Raw genomic sequence first — 17382 nt, forward strand, 5'->3', positions numbered from 1 at the left:
AAGATCTCTCATATTTTTGTTGTTTTCCATTATGCCTAACTAGTGTAAACAAGAAACAAAAAGTTGCAATTGCAGGATCTAAAGGAAATAGCTTCGAGTACTTACAACGGCGGAAAATAGCTTAGTAGCCGAGATCCAGAGTGTGAGTACCTTTTACCTTTCCACCCCGGCAACGGCGCCAGAAAATAGCTTGATGTCTATGCCCCCTCCTTTTCTCAGAGATGTTGTTGGGCCTCCAAGAGCAGAGGTTTGTAGAACAGCAGCAAGTTTTCCCTTAAGTGGATCACCCAAGGTTTATCGAACTCAGGGAGGAAGAGGTCAAAGATATCCCTCTCATGCAACCCTGCAACCACAAAGCAAGAAGTCTCTTGTGTCCCCAACACACCTAATAGGTGCACTAGTTCGGCGAAGAGATAGTGAAATACAGGTGGTATGAATATATATGAGCAAAGTGGCAACGGCACCTAAAAGTGCTTTGCCCAGACAAGTAAACAAGCAGTAGTAACGCAGCAGTAGTAACGCAGTAAAACAGTAAACAAGCAGCAATAGTAGTATTTAGGAACAAGGCCTAGGGATTACACTTTCACTAGTGGACACTCTCAACATTGATCGCATAATAAATAACTCTTTCTCATATGTGCTACATACACTCTTTTGTTGGATGATGAACACATTGCGTAGGATTACACGAACCCTCAATGACGGAGTTAACAAGCTCCACAATTCAATGTTCATATTTAAATAACCTTAGAGCATAATAGATCATTGCAAAATAAACCAAGAACTAACATAGTGCACACACTGTCCACATTACACTATGAAGGAGGAATAGATCACATCAATACTATCATAATGATAATTAACTCCACAATCTACAAGAGATCATGATCATAGCCTACGACAAGAACCACATGGTGCACACACTAGTCACCTTTACACCATGCAGGAGGAATAGACTACTTTAATAACATCACATGAGTAGCACACAACTAGTAGCGATACAAAGCTCATCATATGGATCTCAATCATGTAAAGCAGCTCATGAGATCATTGTATTGAAGTACATAGGAGAGAGATTAACCACATAGCTACCGGTACAGCCCCGAGCCTCGATGCAGAACTACTCCCTCCTCATGGGAGCAGCAGCGGTGATGAAGATGGCGGTGGAGATGGCAGCGGTGTCGATGGAGAAGCCTTTCGGGGGCACTTCCCCGTCCCGGCGGCGTGCCGGAACAGAGACTCCTGTCCCCCAGATCTTGGCTTCGCGATGGCGGCGGCTCTGGAAGGTTTCTGTGGGTTTCGTCGAACTTGATAGGGTTTTCGCGACGGAGGCTTTAAATAGGCGGAAGGGCAGCCTCGGAGGGGGCCTGGGGCCACCACACCATAGGGCGGCGTGGCCCCCCCTCTGGCCGCGCCAGGGTGTAGTGTGGGGCCCCCAGGGCTTCCCTCTGGTGGCTCTCGGGTGTTCTGGATGCTTCCGGGCAAAATTGGAACCTGGGCGTTGATTTCGTCCGATTCCGAGAATATTTCGTTACTAGGATTTCTGAAACCAAAAACAGCAGAAAACAGCAACTGGCCTTTCGGCATCTCGTCAATAGGTTAGTTCCAGAAAACGCATAAATATGACATAAAATGTGCATATAACATGTAGATATCATCAATAATGTGGCATGGAACATAAGAAATTATCGATACGTCGGAGACGTATCAGCATCCCCAAGCTTAGTTCTGCTCGTCCCGAGCAGGTAAACGATAACAAAGATAATTTCTGGAGTGACATGCCATCATAAACTTGATCATATTGTAAACATATGTAGTGAATGCAACGATCAAAACAATGTATATGACATGAGTAAACAAGTGAATCATAAAGCAAAGACTTTTCATGAATAGTACTTCAAGACAAGCATCAATAAGTCTTGCATAAGAGTTAACTCATAAAGCAATAATTCAAAGTAAAGGCATTGAAGCAACACAAAGGAAGATTAAGTTTCAGCGGTTGCTTTCAACTTATAACATGTATATCTCATGGATAATTGTCAACATAGAGTAATATAATAAGTGCAATATGCAAGTATGTAGGAATCAATGCACAGTTCACACAAGTGTTTGCTTCTTGAGGTGGAGAGAAATAGGTGAACTGACTCAACAATGAAAGTAAAAGAATGGTCCTCCAAAGAGAAAAAGCATCGATTGCTATATTTGTGCTAGAGCTTTGATTTTGAAAACATGAAACAATTTTGTCAACGGTAGTAATAAAGCATATGTATCATGTAAATTATATCTTACAAGTTGCAAGCCTCATGCATAGTATACTAATAGTGCCCGCACCTTGTCCTAATTAGCTTGGACTACCGGATCATCGCAATGCACATGTTTTGACCAAGTGTCACAAAGGGGTACCTCTATGCCGCCTGTACAAAGGTCTAAGGAGAAAGCTCGCATTGGATTTCTCGCTATTGATTATTCTCAACTTAGACATCCATACCGGGACAACATAGACAACAGATAATGGACTCCTCTTTTATGCATAAGCATGTAACAACAATTAATAATTCTCTCATATGAGATTGAGGATATATGTCCAAGACTGAAACTTCCACCATGGATCATGGCTTTAGTTAGCGGCCCAATGTTCTTCTCTAACAATATGCATGCTCTAACCATAAGGTGGTAGATCGCTCTTACTTCAGACAAGACGAACATGCATAGCAACTCACATGAAATTCAACAAAGAGTAGTTGATGGCGTCCCCAGGAACATGGTTATCGCACAACGAGCAACTTAATAAGAGATAAAGTGCATAAGTACATATTCAATACCACAATAGTTTTTAAGCTATTTGTCCCATGAGCTATATATTGTAAAGGTGAAGAATGGAAATTTAAAGGTAGCACTCAAGCAATTTACTTTGGAATGGCGGAGAAATACCATGTAGTAGGTAGGTATGGTGGACACAAATGGCATAGTGGTTGGCTCAAGGATTTTGGATGCATGAGAAGTTATCCCTCTCGATACAAGGTTTAGGCTAGCAAGGCTATTTGAAACAAACACAAGGATGAACCGGTGCAGCAAAACTCACATAAAAGACATATTGTAAACATTATAAGACTCTACACCGTCTTCCTTGTTGTTTAAACTCAATACTAGAAATTATCTAGACCTTAGAGAGACCAAATATGCAAACCAAATTTTAGCATGCTCTATGTATTTCTTCATTAATGGGTGCAAAGTATATGATGCAAGAGCTTAAACATGAGCACAACAATTGCCAAGTATCACATTATCCAAGACATTATAGCAATTTACTACATGTATCATTTTCCAATTCCAACCATATAACAATTTAACGAAGAAGAAACTTCGCCATGAATACTATGAGTAGAGCCTAAGGACATACTTGTCCATATGCTACAGCGGAGCGTGTCTCTCTCCCATAAAGTGAATGCTAGAATCCATTTTATTCAAACAAAACAAAAACAAAAACAAACCGACGCTCCAAGAAAAGCACATAAGATGTGATGGAATAAAAATATAGTTTCAGGGGAGGAACCTGATAATGTTGTCGATGAAGAAGGGGATGCCTTGGGCATCCCCAAGCTTAGACGCTTGATACTTCTTGATATATGCAGGGGTGAACCACCGGGGCATCCCCAAGCTTAGAGCTTTCACTCTCCTTGATCATGTTGCATCATACTCCTCTCTTGATCCTTGAAAACTTCCTCCACACCAAACTTAGAACAACTCATTAGAGGGTTAGTGCACAATCAAAATTAACATGTTCAGAGGTGACATAATCATTCTTAACACTTCTGGACATTGCATAAAGCTACTGGACATTAATGGATCAAAGAAATTCATCCAACATAGCAAAAGAGGCAATGCGAAATAAAAGGCAGAATCTGTCAAAACAGAACAGTTCGTATTGGCGAATTTTAATATGGCACCAGACTTGCTCAAATGAAAATGCTCAAATTTAATGAAAGTTGCGTACATATCTGAGGATCACTCACGTAAATTGGCATAATTTTCTGATTTACCTACAGAGAATTAGGCCCAGATTCGTGACAGCAAAGAAATCTGAAACTGTGCAGTAATCCAAATCTAGTATGAACCTTACTATCAACGACTTTACTTGGAACAACAAAACACCAAACTAAGATAAGGAGAGGTTGCTACAGTAGTAAACAACTTCCAAGACACAAAATAAAAACAAAGTACTGTAGCAAAATAACACATGGGTTATCTCCCAAGAAGTTCTTTATTTATAGCCATTAAGATGTGCTCAGCAGTTTTAATGATGCACTCGCAAGAAATAATATTTGAAGCAAAAGAGAGCATCAAGAGGCAAGTTCAAAACAAATTTAAGTCTAACATGCTTCCTATGAAAAGTAATCTTGTAAATAAACAAGTTCAAGAAGCATAATGCAACAAGCATAGAAAGATAAAACAAGTGTAGCTTCAAAAATTTCAGAACATAGAGAGGTGTTTTAGTAACATGAAAATTTCTACAACCATATTTTCCTCTCTCATAATAACTTTCAGTAGTATCATGAGCAAACTCAACAATATAACTATCACATAAAGCATTCTTATCATGAGTCTCATGCATAAAATTATTACTCTCCACATAAGCATAGTCAATTTTATTAGTTGTAGTGGGAGCAAATTCAACAAAGTAGCTATCATTATTATTCTCATCATCAAATATAGGAGGCATATTGTAATCATAATCAAATTCATCCTCCATAACAGGTGGTAACAAAAGACTACTATCATTATAATCATCATAAATAGGAGGCAAAGTATCATCAAAGTAAATTTTCTCCTCAATTCTTGGGGGACTAAAAAGATCAAGCTCATCAAAACCAGCTTTCCCAAGCTTAGAATTTTCCATAGCATTAGCAACAATAGTGTTCAAAGCATTCATATTAATAACATTCCCATTAGTATGCATATAAAGTTCCATGGGTTTTTTAATTCTCTCTTCAAACACATCTATACCTACTAATAAAGGAAGGAAGGTTTCTCCCCAGAATGTTCGTCCGTTATGGAATTGTCCTATTATCATGTTGATTTTACAGGACTTGCCACCGCTTAATAATAATAAGAAAATATAAAACGGTTCGGTTTCCGTTCTCAGTGAGTCGTCGCTCCAGGTCGCTAGGCAGCTATCTCCCGTCGCCCGGTTTGCGCTGGTCCAGCAGCCCAAACTTGAAAGGCTGGGCTCAGCTCCCGATCATGACATACTAATAGGCTTGGTATGTAACGGGCCACGATTTGTTTACCATGTGGAGGTTGTTCTCATCACAAACAAGCACTTGTGGCTACAAAATAAATTAATGCCTAAATTATTAGTCCCACATCGCTCTGTTATGCGGATTCACGCCGATTTATATTCTCAGGTTTCTCGGTATCAGCAAGCTTCCTCAGAAAAGCAAGAAGTAGCCGCACCATTGTTTGGCCCATCCATCAGGGATGCGAAAGCGGAGGAACACTACACGGGCCGAGATGAGAGACGCAGACAGTTCAAGAGTTGGGGAGCGAACTGAGAGGAGAGGAAACATGGGGCACTCTCGGACGAAAGGAAATCAAGCTGTAGCAGTGGGGGAAGGAGCGAGGAGGATGACGCGCTTGAGCGATAGCGCGGTCGATTGCAACCTGAGGTGAGGAAAGGGGGGAGTTCCTAGGAGGAGGACCATATGATTTGAGGCGGAGAGCGCGGTCACAAAGGTGGCAGGCTTGTGCAGATCACATACGATTTGAGATGGGGGACGGGTGCTCGGCGAGCCGCCCGCATCCTGCAGATGCAGTTGGTCGTCAACAGCCTAACCAGGCCGAACAGATCTTCCTTCCTTTTTCCGTCTACGATTATATAGCTTCGGGTTAGATCCTGCCTAAATTAGAACGGCAAGTAGCGGATGGATTTTTTATGAGCCTGCGGCCTGCCTGGCGTAGGATAGGACTTGGCCCGGTTGTGAATGTGATATATGGCTAGGACATGCAGATATATGGGTAGATTATATTGAGAATAAAAGTAAATAATTTTTTAATAGATTCTATAATAGATAATTTAATAAATATTAAATTGAAATTATGCATAGAAAATTATATAAAAAGATAATACAAACTAGAGATTGTGACAAATAGTAGACCAGATTTAATTATTTTATTATTGGCAGTACAGTTGTGAGTATGTGGGCTCACGGAGCGCGCTGTTAGAGTATGATGACCAAGCTCATCGCCTTGGGATTGATCATCTTCATTGTGAATAAGTGAACAATTAACCATCATCGATGATGTTGGCAAAGAAATAAAGTGGAAACACAGATTTATTTTAGGTAAATATTTGCCCAAAAATTTGTATCTACACACTAAAATATATTTAGATTTATTTGTTTTAGGTAATTATTTTAAACTAGAGGGAGTAGTATTTTTTTTAAAGGCAATTCCAGAGGTTGGCTTGCATTGCTGATTTTAACCATCTTTTTAATACTTATTAAACATGTAAATTGATTGCGGGGCGGAAATTTGGATTGTGCCGACTACATCAAAAGTTTATCATAACCCCGTCGACTTACTCGAATTTGAAGGGACGACGACGGTGTACGAGTGGACGAATGTGCATCTCTGTCAAACATTTTTCTTTCTCCGGTGCAACGCACGGGCATTTTTCCCTAGTCATGTCCTAATTCAAGATAAAGTTCATAAAGATCTCTCATATTTTTGTTGTTTTCCATTATGCCTAACTAGTGTAAACAAGAAACAAAAAGTTGCAATTGCAGGATGTAAAGGAAATAGCTTCGAGTACTTACAACGGCAGAAAATAGCCTAGTAGCCGAGATCCGGAGTGTGAGTACCTTTTACCTTTCCTCCCCGGCAACGGCGCCAGAAAATAGCTTGATGTCTACGCCCCCTCCTTTTCCTGTAGACAGTGTTGGGCCTCCAAGAGCAGAGGTTTGTAGAACAGCAGCAAGTTTTCCCTTAAGTGGATCACCCAAGGTTTATCGAACTCAGGGAGGAAGAGGTCAAAGATATCCCTCTCATGCAACCCTGCAACCACAAAGCAAGAAGTCTCTTGTGTCCCCAACACACCTAATAGGTGCACTAGTTCGGCGAAGAGATAGTGAAATACAGGTGGTATGAATATATATGAGCAGTGGCAACGACACCAGAAAAGTGCTTTGCCCAGGACAGTAAACAAGCAAGAGTAACGCAGCGTAGTAACGCAAAGATAAAACAAGAAACAAGCAGCAATAGCAGTATTTAGGAACAAGGCCTAGGGATTACACTTTCACTAGTGAACACTCTCAACATTGATCGCATAATAAATAACTCTTTCTCATATGTGCTACATACACTCTTTTGTTGGATGATGAACACATTGCGTAGGATTACACGAACTCTCAATGCCGGAGTTAACAAGCTCCACAATTCAATGTTCATATTTAAATAACCTTAGAGCATAATAGATCATTGCAAAATAAACCAAGAACTAACATAGTGCACACACTGTCCACATTACACTATGAAGGAGGAATAGATCACATCAATACTATCATAATGATAATTAACTCCACAATCTACAAGAGATCATGATCATAGCCTACGACAAGAACCACATGGTGCACACACTAGTCACCTTTACACTATGCAGGAGGAATAGACTACTTTAATAACATCACATGAGTAGCACACAACTAGTAGCGATACAAAGCTCATCATATGGATCTCAATCATGTAAAGCAGCTCATGAGATCATTGTATTGAAGTACATAGGAGAGAGATTAACCACATAGCTACCGGTACAGCCCCGATCCTCGATGGAGAACTACTCCCTCCTCATGGGAGCAGCAGCGGTGATGAAGATGGCGGTGGAGATGGCAGCGGTGTCGATGGAGAAGCCTTCCGGGGGCACTTCCCCGTCCCGGCGGCGTGCCGGAACAGAGACTCCTGTCCCCCAGATCTTGGCTTCGCGATGGCGGTGGCTCTGGAAGGTTTCTGTGGGTTTCGTCGAACTTGATAGGGTTTTCGCGACGGAGGCTTTAAATAGGCGGAAGGGCAGCCTCGGAGGGGGCCTGGGGCCACCACACCATAGGGCGGCGCGGCCCCCCCCTCTGGCCGCGCCAGGGTGTAGTGTGGGGCCCCCAGGGCTTCCCTCTGGCGGCTCTCGGGTGTTCTGGATGCTTCCGGGCAAAATAGGAACCTGGGCGTTGATTTCGTCCGATTCCGAGAATATTTCGTTACTAGGATTTCTGAAACCAAAAACAGCAGAAAACAGCAACTGGCCTTTCGGCATCTCGTCAATAGGTTAGTTCCAGAAAACGCATAAATATGACATAAAATGTGCATATAACATGTAGATATCATCAATAATGTGGCATGGAACATAAGAAATTATCGATACGTCGGAGACGTATCAGCCCCTGGCTCCCTCGACGCTGCCCCTTCGCCTATATATTCCTTCCGTCGTGAAAACCCTAAATAAATCAGTCATATTCCACCAAGGGTTCCGCAGCGCCGCCGCCATCGACGACAAGTTTCGGGGGACAGAATCTCTGTTCCGGCACGCCGCCGGGACGGGGAATTGCCCCCGGAGTCATCTCCATCGACACCACCGCCATCTTCATCGCCGCTGCTGACTCCCATGATGAGGAGGGAGTAGTTCTCCCCCGAGGCCGAGGGCTCTACCGGTAGCTATGTGCTTCATCTCTCTCTCTCTCCCATGGTGTATCTTTATGTGATCATGAGCTTTGTAATCTAGTTGAATATGTAGATGTTACTCTTGTCTATTATGCACTCTAGAGGTTACTTTAATATGAACTCCGGAGTCACTCTCCAAGGTGTGATGATGACAGTGTGCGCATCGTGTGTGATTCCTTTATGACGTTGTGGAGCTTGTTTACTCCGGCTTGAGGTGTGCTTTTGCAGCCCTACACAATGAATGGTGTTTGTTATCAACAAGAGAGTGTTTGAGAGTAGCATTTATTTATTCGATTATGTGATCATTGTTGAGAGTGTCCACTAGTGAAAGTATGATCCCTAGGCCTCGTTTCTAAGCATTGAAACACCATTTCCAACAAGTTCTGCTACATGTTCGCTTGCTGCCATTTTTATTTCAGATTGCAATTGCTACTTATAATCATCCATATTACTTGTATTTCACTATCTCTTCGCCGAACTAGTGCACCTATACATCTGACAAGTGTATTAGGTGTGTTGGGGACACAAGAGACTTCTTGTATCTTAATTGCAGGGTTGCTTGAGAGGGATATCTTTGACCTCTACCTCCCTGAGTTCGATAAACCTTGGGTGATTCACTTAAGGGAAACTTGCTGCTGTTCTACGAACCTCTGCTCTTGGAGGCCCAACACTGTCTACAGGAATAGAAGCGTGCGTAGACATCAAGCTATTTTCTGGCGTCGTTGCTGGGGAGGTAAGGTAAAAGGTATTCACATCCTCCGACTACTAAGCTATTTCCTAGCACTGTTGCCGGTGTGTGAGTGCTCGAATCTATCTCCTTTAGATTCTGCAATTTTATCTTTTTGTCTCTTGTTTTTATTTTCACTAGTTAGGCTTAATGGAAAACAACAAAAAAATTAGAGATCTTTATGAACTTTATATTGAATTAGGACATGATGTGTTTGAAGAGAGAATTAAAAAACCCATGGAACTTTGTTTGCAAAATAGTTGTAGCAATGTTTTTAGCATGAATTCTTTGAACACTATTATTTTTAATGCTATGGAAAAGTCTAAGCTTGGGGAAGCTGGTTGTGATATTTTTAGTCCCCCAAGTTTTGAGGAGAAAATTTTCTTTGATGATACTTTGCCTCCCATTTATGATGATTATAATGATAGTGGTATTTTGGTGCCACCTATTATGGAGGATACAGTTTATTATGATTATACCATGCCTGCAATTTATGATGATTACAATGATGGTTGTGATAGTTTTACTCCCACTATTACTAATAAAATTGATTATGCTTATGTGGAGAGTAATGATACTTTTATGCATGTGGATCATGATAAGAATGCTTTATGTGATGGCTATATTGTTGAGTTTATTCATGATACCACTGAAAATTATTTTGAGAGAGGAAAGTATGGGTATAGAAATCTTCATGTTACTAAATTTCTTCTCTTTATGATGAATGTTTTGAGCTTCCTCTTGATTTGATTTTATTTGCTGGGTACTTTAAGACCTACTGGTCCTTATGAGAGAGGGAGACACGATTTCATATATCACAATAATATTAAGTCTCCTCTCCTTGTGTTGAAATTTTTGAAGTTACACTTGTTTTGTCTTCCTATGCTACTCACTTTGTTCTTCATTGACTTGTTTTTTTATAAGGCTCCTATGCATAGGAAGAGTGTTAGATTTAAACATGTTTTATATATGCTTCTTGATGCTCTCTTTTCAACTCTCATCTTTATGTGAGCATCATAAAAATGACTATGCCTAGCTAAAAGGCGTTAAAGAAAAGCGCTTATGGGAGACAACCCATCGTTTTTATTTTCTATTATTTTTGCTTTTCTTTTTGTTTTGAGTCAAGGTGCTTGTTACTTCTGTAGCAATACCTTTGTATCTTTATTTTCTTGCATTGTTGTGCCAAGTAAAGTCTCTAATAGAAAGTTGATACTAGATTTGGATTTCTGCGCAGAAACAGATTTTTAGCTGTCACGTTTTTTGAGCTTTTCTCTCTGCATAAAAATCAAAAAATTCTGAAAAAAATTATGAATAATCCTCAGATATGTACGCAACTTTCATTAGTTTTAAGTTTTCGTATCTGAGCATGTTAAGTGCCTCGAAAAAATTCGTCTTTACGGACTGTTCTGTGTTGACAGATTCTGCCTTTTATTTTGCATTGCCTCTTTTACTGTGTTTGAGTGGATTTCTTTGCTCCATTAAATTTCAGTAGCTATGGGTAATGTCCAGAAGTGTTGGTAATGATTGTGTCCATACAGAACATGTGAATTTTTTATTATGCACTAACCCGCTAATAAGATTACTTCGAGTTTGGTGTGAAGGAAGTTTTCAGGGATCAAGAGAGAAGGATGATATTACATGATCAAGAAGAGTTAAAAGGCCTAAGCTTGGGGATGCCCCCGTGGTTCATCTCTGCATATTTCAAGAAGACTCGAGCGTCTAAGCTTGGGGATGCCCAAGGCATCCCCTTCTTCATCAACAAACTTATCAGGTCATCTCTAGTGAAACTATATTTTAATTCTTTCACATCTTATGCGCTTTACTTGGAGCGTCTGTGTGCTTTTATTTTTGTTTGTGTTTGAATAAATTCGGATCCTAGCAATCCTTGTGTGTGAGAGAGACACGCTCCGCTTTTTCATTTGAACACTTGTGTTCTTCGTTCTATCTTTCATGTTCATGGCGAAAGCTGAAAGCCGCAGCACTTATACTTATTGTTATTTGGTTGGAAACATAAAATGCTTCATATTGTCTTGAATAATTTGATACTTGGCAATTGTTTTGAGCTCTCAAGTAGATCATGTTTAAGCTCCTGCATCATGTAGTTTAAACCTATTAGTGGAGAACTACCGTAGAGCTTTTTGAAATTTGGATTGCATGATTGGTCTCTCTAAGGTCTAGATATTTTCTGGTAAAAGTGTTTGAGCAACAAGGAAGACAGCGTAGAGTCTTATAATGCTTGCAATATGTTCTTATGTAAGTCTTGCTGTACCGGTTTATACTTGTGTTTGCTTCAAACAACCTTGCTAGCCAAAGCCTTGTACTGAGAGGGAATGCTTCTCGTGCATCCAAAACCTTGAGCCAAAACCTATGCCATTTGTGTCCACCATAACTACCTACTATGTGGTATTTTTCTGCCATTCCAAAATAAATTGCTTGTGTGCTACCTTTAAACCTTTCAAAAATTTATTCCTTATTTTTGCAATATATAGCTCATGGGAAAATAGCCTAAAAACTGTGGTAAGGAATATGTCACTTATGTATCTTAGTTTTATAAGTTGCTTGTTGAGCAGTAACCATGTTATCTGGGGATGCCATCAACCTGTCACACCTTTGTTGAATATCATGTGAGTTTCTCTGCATGTTCGTCTTGTCTGAAGTAAGGGAGATTTGCCATGAGTTGAAATGATTCGAGTATGCATACTGTTAGAGAAGAACAATGGGACGCCAACCAAAGCCATGTATCATGGTGGAAGTTTCAGCTTGGACACTCAAATCCTCAAAATCTCTTATGAGAATATTATTATTGTTGAATGCTTAAAGCATTAAAAAGAGGAGTCCATTATCTGTTTTCTATGTTGTCCCAATATGGATGTCCTTAAGTTGAGATCTATCAAAATCGAGAAATCAAATGCGATTTATCTCCTTGGACCTTTGTACAGGTGGCATAGAGGTACCCCTTTGTGACACTATGTTGAAACATATGTAATGCGATGATAATCCATGGAAATCCGAGCTAATTAGGACAAGGTGCGGGCACTATTAGTATTCGATGCATGAGGCTTGCAACTTATAGGAAGTTTTATACATAACCCATATGAATTATTACTACCCTTGACGCAATTGTTTCCATGCTTTCAAAATAAAAAGCTCTAGCACATGAGTAATCCCTGCTTCCCTCTGCGAAGGGCCTTTCTTTTACTTTATGTTGAGTCAGTTTACCTACTCCTTTCTATCTTAGAAGCAAACACTTGTGTCAATTGTGTGCATTAATTCTTACATGCTTGCTTATTGCACTTATTATATTACTTTGTGTTGAAAATTATCCATGAGATATGCATGTTGAAGTTGAAAGCAATTGCTGAAACTTAAATCTTCCTTTGTGTTGCTTGAAAACCTTTTATTAAGAATCTATTGCTTTATGAGTTAACTCTTATGCAAGACTTTTTGATGCTTGTCTTGAAAGTACTATCCATGAAAAGTTTTTGCTATATGATTCAGTTGTTTAATCATTATCTTTTTGTTAGCAAACTATAGACCATTGTTTTGAGTCACTTCATTCATCTCATATGCTTTACAATAGTATTGATCAAGATTATGTTGGTAGCATGTCACTTCAGAAATTATTCTTTTTATCGTTTACCTACTCGAGGGCGAGTAGGAACTAAGCTTGGGGATGCTTGATACGTCTCCAACGTATCTATAATTTATTATGTTCCATGCTAGTTTTATGACAATACCTACATGTTTTGTTCACACTTTACAATGTTTTTATGCATTTTCCGGGACTAACCTATTAACAAGATGCCACAAAGGCGCTCTCCTTTTCTGCTGTTTTTGATTTTAGAAAAGTTAGTTTACAAATATTCTCGGAATTGGACGAAACAAAAGCCCACGGCCCTATTTTCCACGGAGTCTTCCAGAACACCGAAGAGGGGTCGAGGAAGGGCAGCAGGGGGCCCACACCATATGGCGGCGCGTGTGGCCCCCTGGCCGCGCCGACCTATGGGGAGGGAGCCCCCTGGCTCCCCCGACGCTGCCCCTTCGCCTATATATTCCTTCCGTCGCGAAAACCCTAAATAAATCAGTCATATTCCACCAAGCGTTCTGCAGCGCCGCCGTCATCGACGACAAGTTTTGGGGGACAGAATCTCTGTTCCGGCACGCCGCCGGGACGGGGAATTGCCCCTGGAGTCATCTCCATCGACACCACCGCCATCTTCATTGCCGCTGCTGACTCCCATGATGAGGAGGGAGTAGTTCTCCCCCGAGGCTGAGGGCTCTACCGGTAGCTATGTGGTTCATCTCTCTCTCCCATGGTGTGATCTTTATGTGATCATGAGCTTTGTAATCTAGTTGATCGTTTAACACTTTTTGCATTATTATCAGAATGCAGTTGTGATGAAGCAATCTTCATCAGAAGAGAGGCCCACAAAAAGTTCTGATCTTTCTTCTGATGCATCCTCTCATAGCCGTCAACCTAGACCAATCCTTTCATCAAACAATAAATATCTCAAGGTTGTACTGTATGAAAGACATGATATTGCTGCTTTATGATCTGTAGCTGATATGTTGACGAAGAGTACACAAGATTCAATCAAGGCGTTTGCCAAATGTCAACGTGTTATTGATGATGCTAATAGAAGTCCTCCATGATTATATGTAATTTTTTTTATTTGGGCACATTAATTGCCTTGTAATTTTCCTAGTTATTTTATTTTTGTATGTAATTGTGTGTATCATTGATATCATATTTTAGGCCCATGATATTTAATGGGCCTTCTTACATAATGCAAGTTGACTAGTCAAACAACCAGGGCCCTACAACTTAGTGGGCCGGCCCACTTACAGTAGTGTGGGACCACTTCCATTTTGGGCCGGCCCACTTACTTATTGGGCCAGCCCAATTGCTTTAAGTGGTCCCCACTCACTAACTGGGCAGGCCCGGTTACAGGAAAGTGGGACCCACCTGATTATTGGGCCAACCCGATAGGGCCCATATGCTACTTGGGTCGGCCCGTTAACACGATAGTGGGCCCCACTTTTTATTATTGGGCCGGCCCGCCAACCTGTTGGGCCAGCCCACTTGATTTATGGTGGACCCCACTTACTAACTGGGCCGGCCTGGTTACATGAAACTAGGACCCGCATGCTTATTGGGCCGGCCCACTATCTTGTTGGGCCAGCCCACTTGCTATATGGCGGACCCCTCATGCTAACTGGGCCGGCCCTTTAACACGAAAGTGGGACCCACCTGTGCTTGTGGGCCGGCCCACTAGCTTGTTGGGCTAGCCCGTTTGATCTATGGTGGACCCCACTTAGTATATGGGCCGGCCCGATAACAGGAAAGTGGGACCCACATGCCAATTGGGCCGGCCCACTTGCTTTATGGTGGACCCCGCTTAGTATATGGGCCGGCCCGATAACAGGAAAGTGGGACCCACATGCTAATTGGTCCAGCCCACTAACTCCTTGTGCCGGCCCACTTGCTTTATGGTGGACCCACATGGTAAATGGGCCGGCCCGGTAACAAAGAAAGTGGGCCCCACATGCTTAGTGGGCCGGACTTTTTTCCTGTTGACCGGTCAAACGAGTGCATTCGGCCCGGCCCACATGCTTAGTGGGCTGGCCCATTTAAGTTTTCACCAGTCAACCTTAGAGGTTAGGTCTGGCCCACGTACCTAATGGACCAGCCCAGCTATATAGTTGACCGGTCAAACTAAGTCAGCTGGCCCGGCCCGCAAACTAAATGGGCCGACCCGTTTAAGGCGTGGCAGGCCTCGTGTGGGCCTACCATCTACCACGGGCGTTTCAGCCGGTTAACGGCGTTAACTGGCAGTTAACGGCGTCTGCCACGTGTTAGTTTGCATGACGTCAGCAGTCAACGGGCTCCTGAAAACACTTCTGCAACAGTCCGATTTTCCGTGGCGGAAGGGGGCCCAAACGCGACGGACCGAAAAAAACGTGGTAGGCCTTTGCCTGACGCAGTTTCGACAACAGAACCCATATCGTCGGGTTAGGCCCATAGGCGACGAAAAATGCCCCTTAGAGGATGATTTTGGGACGTTGTTGATGCGTGTGGTTGGCACGTCCATTGGGAACCCCAAGAGGAAGGTGTGATGCGCACAGCGGCAAGTTTCCCTCAGTAAGAAACCAAGGTTTAATCGGACCAGTAGGAGTCAAGAAGCACGTTGAAGGTTGATGGCGGCGGGATGTAGTGCGGCGCAACACCAGGGATTCCGGCGCCAACGTGGAACCTGCACAACACAACCAAAGTACTTTGCCCCAACGAAACAGTGAGGTTGTCAATCTCACCGGCTTGTCAGAACAAAGGATTAACCGTATTGTGTGGAAGATGATTGTTTGCGTAAAAACAAGAGAACAAGTATTGCAGTAGATTGTATTTCAGTAAAGAGAATTGGACCGGGGTCCACAGTTCACTAGAGGTGTCTCTCCCATAAGACGAACAGCATGTTGGGTGAACAAATTACAGTTGGGCAATTGACAAATAAAGAGAGCATGACCATGCACATACATATCATGATGAGTATAGTGAGATTTAATTGGGCATTACGACAAAGTACATAGACCGCCATCCAGCATGCATCTATGCCTAAATAGTCCACCTTCAAAGTTATCATCCTAACCCCTCCGTATTAAGTTGCTAACAACAGACAATTGCATTAAGTATTGCGCGTAATGTAACTAGTGACTACATCCTTGAACATAGCACTAATGTTTTATCCCTAGTGGCAACAGCACATCCATAACCTTAGAGGTTCTTGTCACCCCTCCAGATTCACGGAGACATGAACCCACTATCGAGCATAAATACTCCCTCTTGGAGTTACTAGCATCAACTTGGCCAGAGCATCTACTAATAACGGAGAGCATGCAAGATCATAAACAACACATAGATATAACTTTGATAATCAACATAACAAGTATTCTCTATTCATCGGATCCCAACAAACGCAACATATAGAATTACAGATAGATGATCTTGATCATGTTAGGCAGCTCACAAGATCCGACAATGATAGCACAATGGGGAGAAGACAACCATCTAGCTACTGCTATGGACCCATAGTCCAGGGGTAGACTACTCACACATCACACCGGAGGCGACCATGGCGGCGTAGAGTCCTCCGGGAGATGATTCCCCTCTCCGGCAGGGTGCCGGGGCGATCTCCTGGATCCCCCGAGATGGGATCGGCGTTGGCGGCGTCTCTGGAAGGTTTTCCGTATCGTGGCTCTCGCACCGGGGGTTTCGTCACACGGAGGCTATTTGTAGGCGGAAGGGCAGGTCAAGAGGCGGCACGGGGGCCCCACACCACAGGGCCGCGCGGCCAAGGGGGGGCCGCGCCGCCCTAGGGTGTGGCCCCCTCGTGGCCCCTCTTCGTCTCTCCTTCGGACTTCTGGAAGCTTCCTGGAAAAATAGGCCCCTGGGCTTTGATTTTGTCCAATTCCGAGAATATTTCCTTACTAGGATTTCTGAAACCCAAAACAGCAATGAAACAAAGAATCGGCACTTCGGCATCTTGTTAATAGGTTAGTTCCGTAAATGCACGAATATGACATAAAGTGTGCATAAAACATGTAGATAACATCAATAATGTGGCATGGAACATAAGAAATTATCGGTACGTCTGAGACGTATCAGCATCCCCAAGCTTAGTTCTCTGCTCGTCCCAGCGAGTAAAACGATAACACGTATAATTTCGAGTGACATGCCATCATAATCTTGATCATACTATTTGTAAAGCATATGTAGTGAATGCAGCGATCAAAACAATGTATATGACATGAGTAAACAAGTGAACCATAAAGCAAAGACTTTTCATGAATAGCACTTCAAGACAAGCATCAATAAGTCTTGCATAAGAGTTAACTCATAAAGCAATAATTCGAAGTAAAGGCATTGAAGCAACACAAAAGAAGATTAAGTTTCAGCG

The sequence above is a fragment of the Lolium perenne genome, chromosome 7 (assembly GCF_019359855.2).
Source record: "Lolium perenne isolate Kyuss_39 chromosome 7, Kyuss_2.0, whole genome shotgun sequence".
NCBI classification, from domain to species: Eukaryota; Viridiplantae; Streptophyta; class Magnoliopsida; order Poales; family Poaceae; genus Lolium; species Lolium perenne.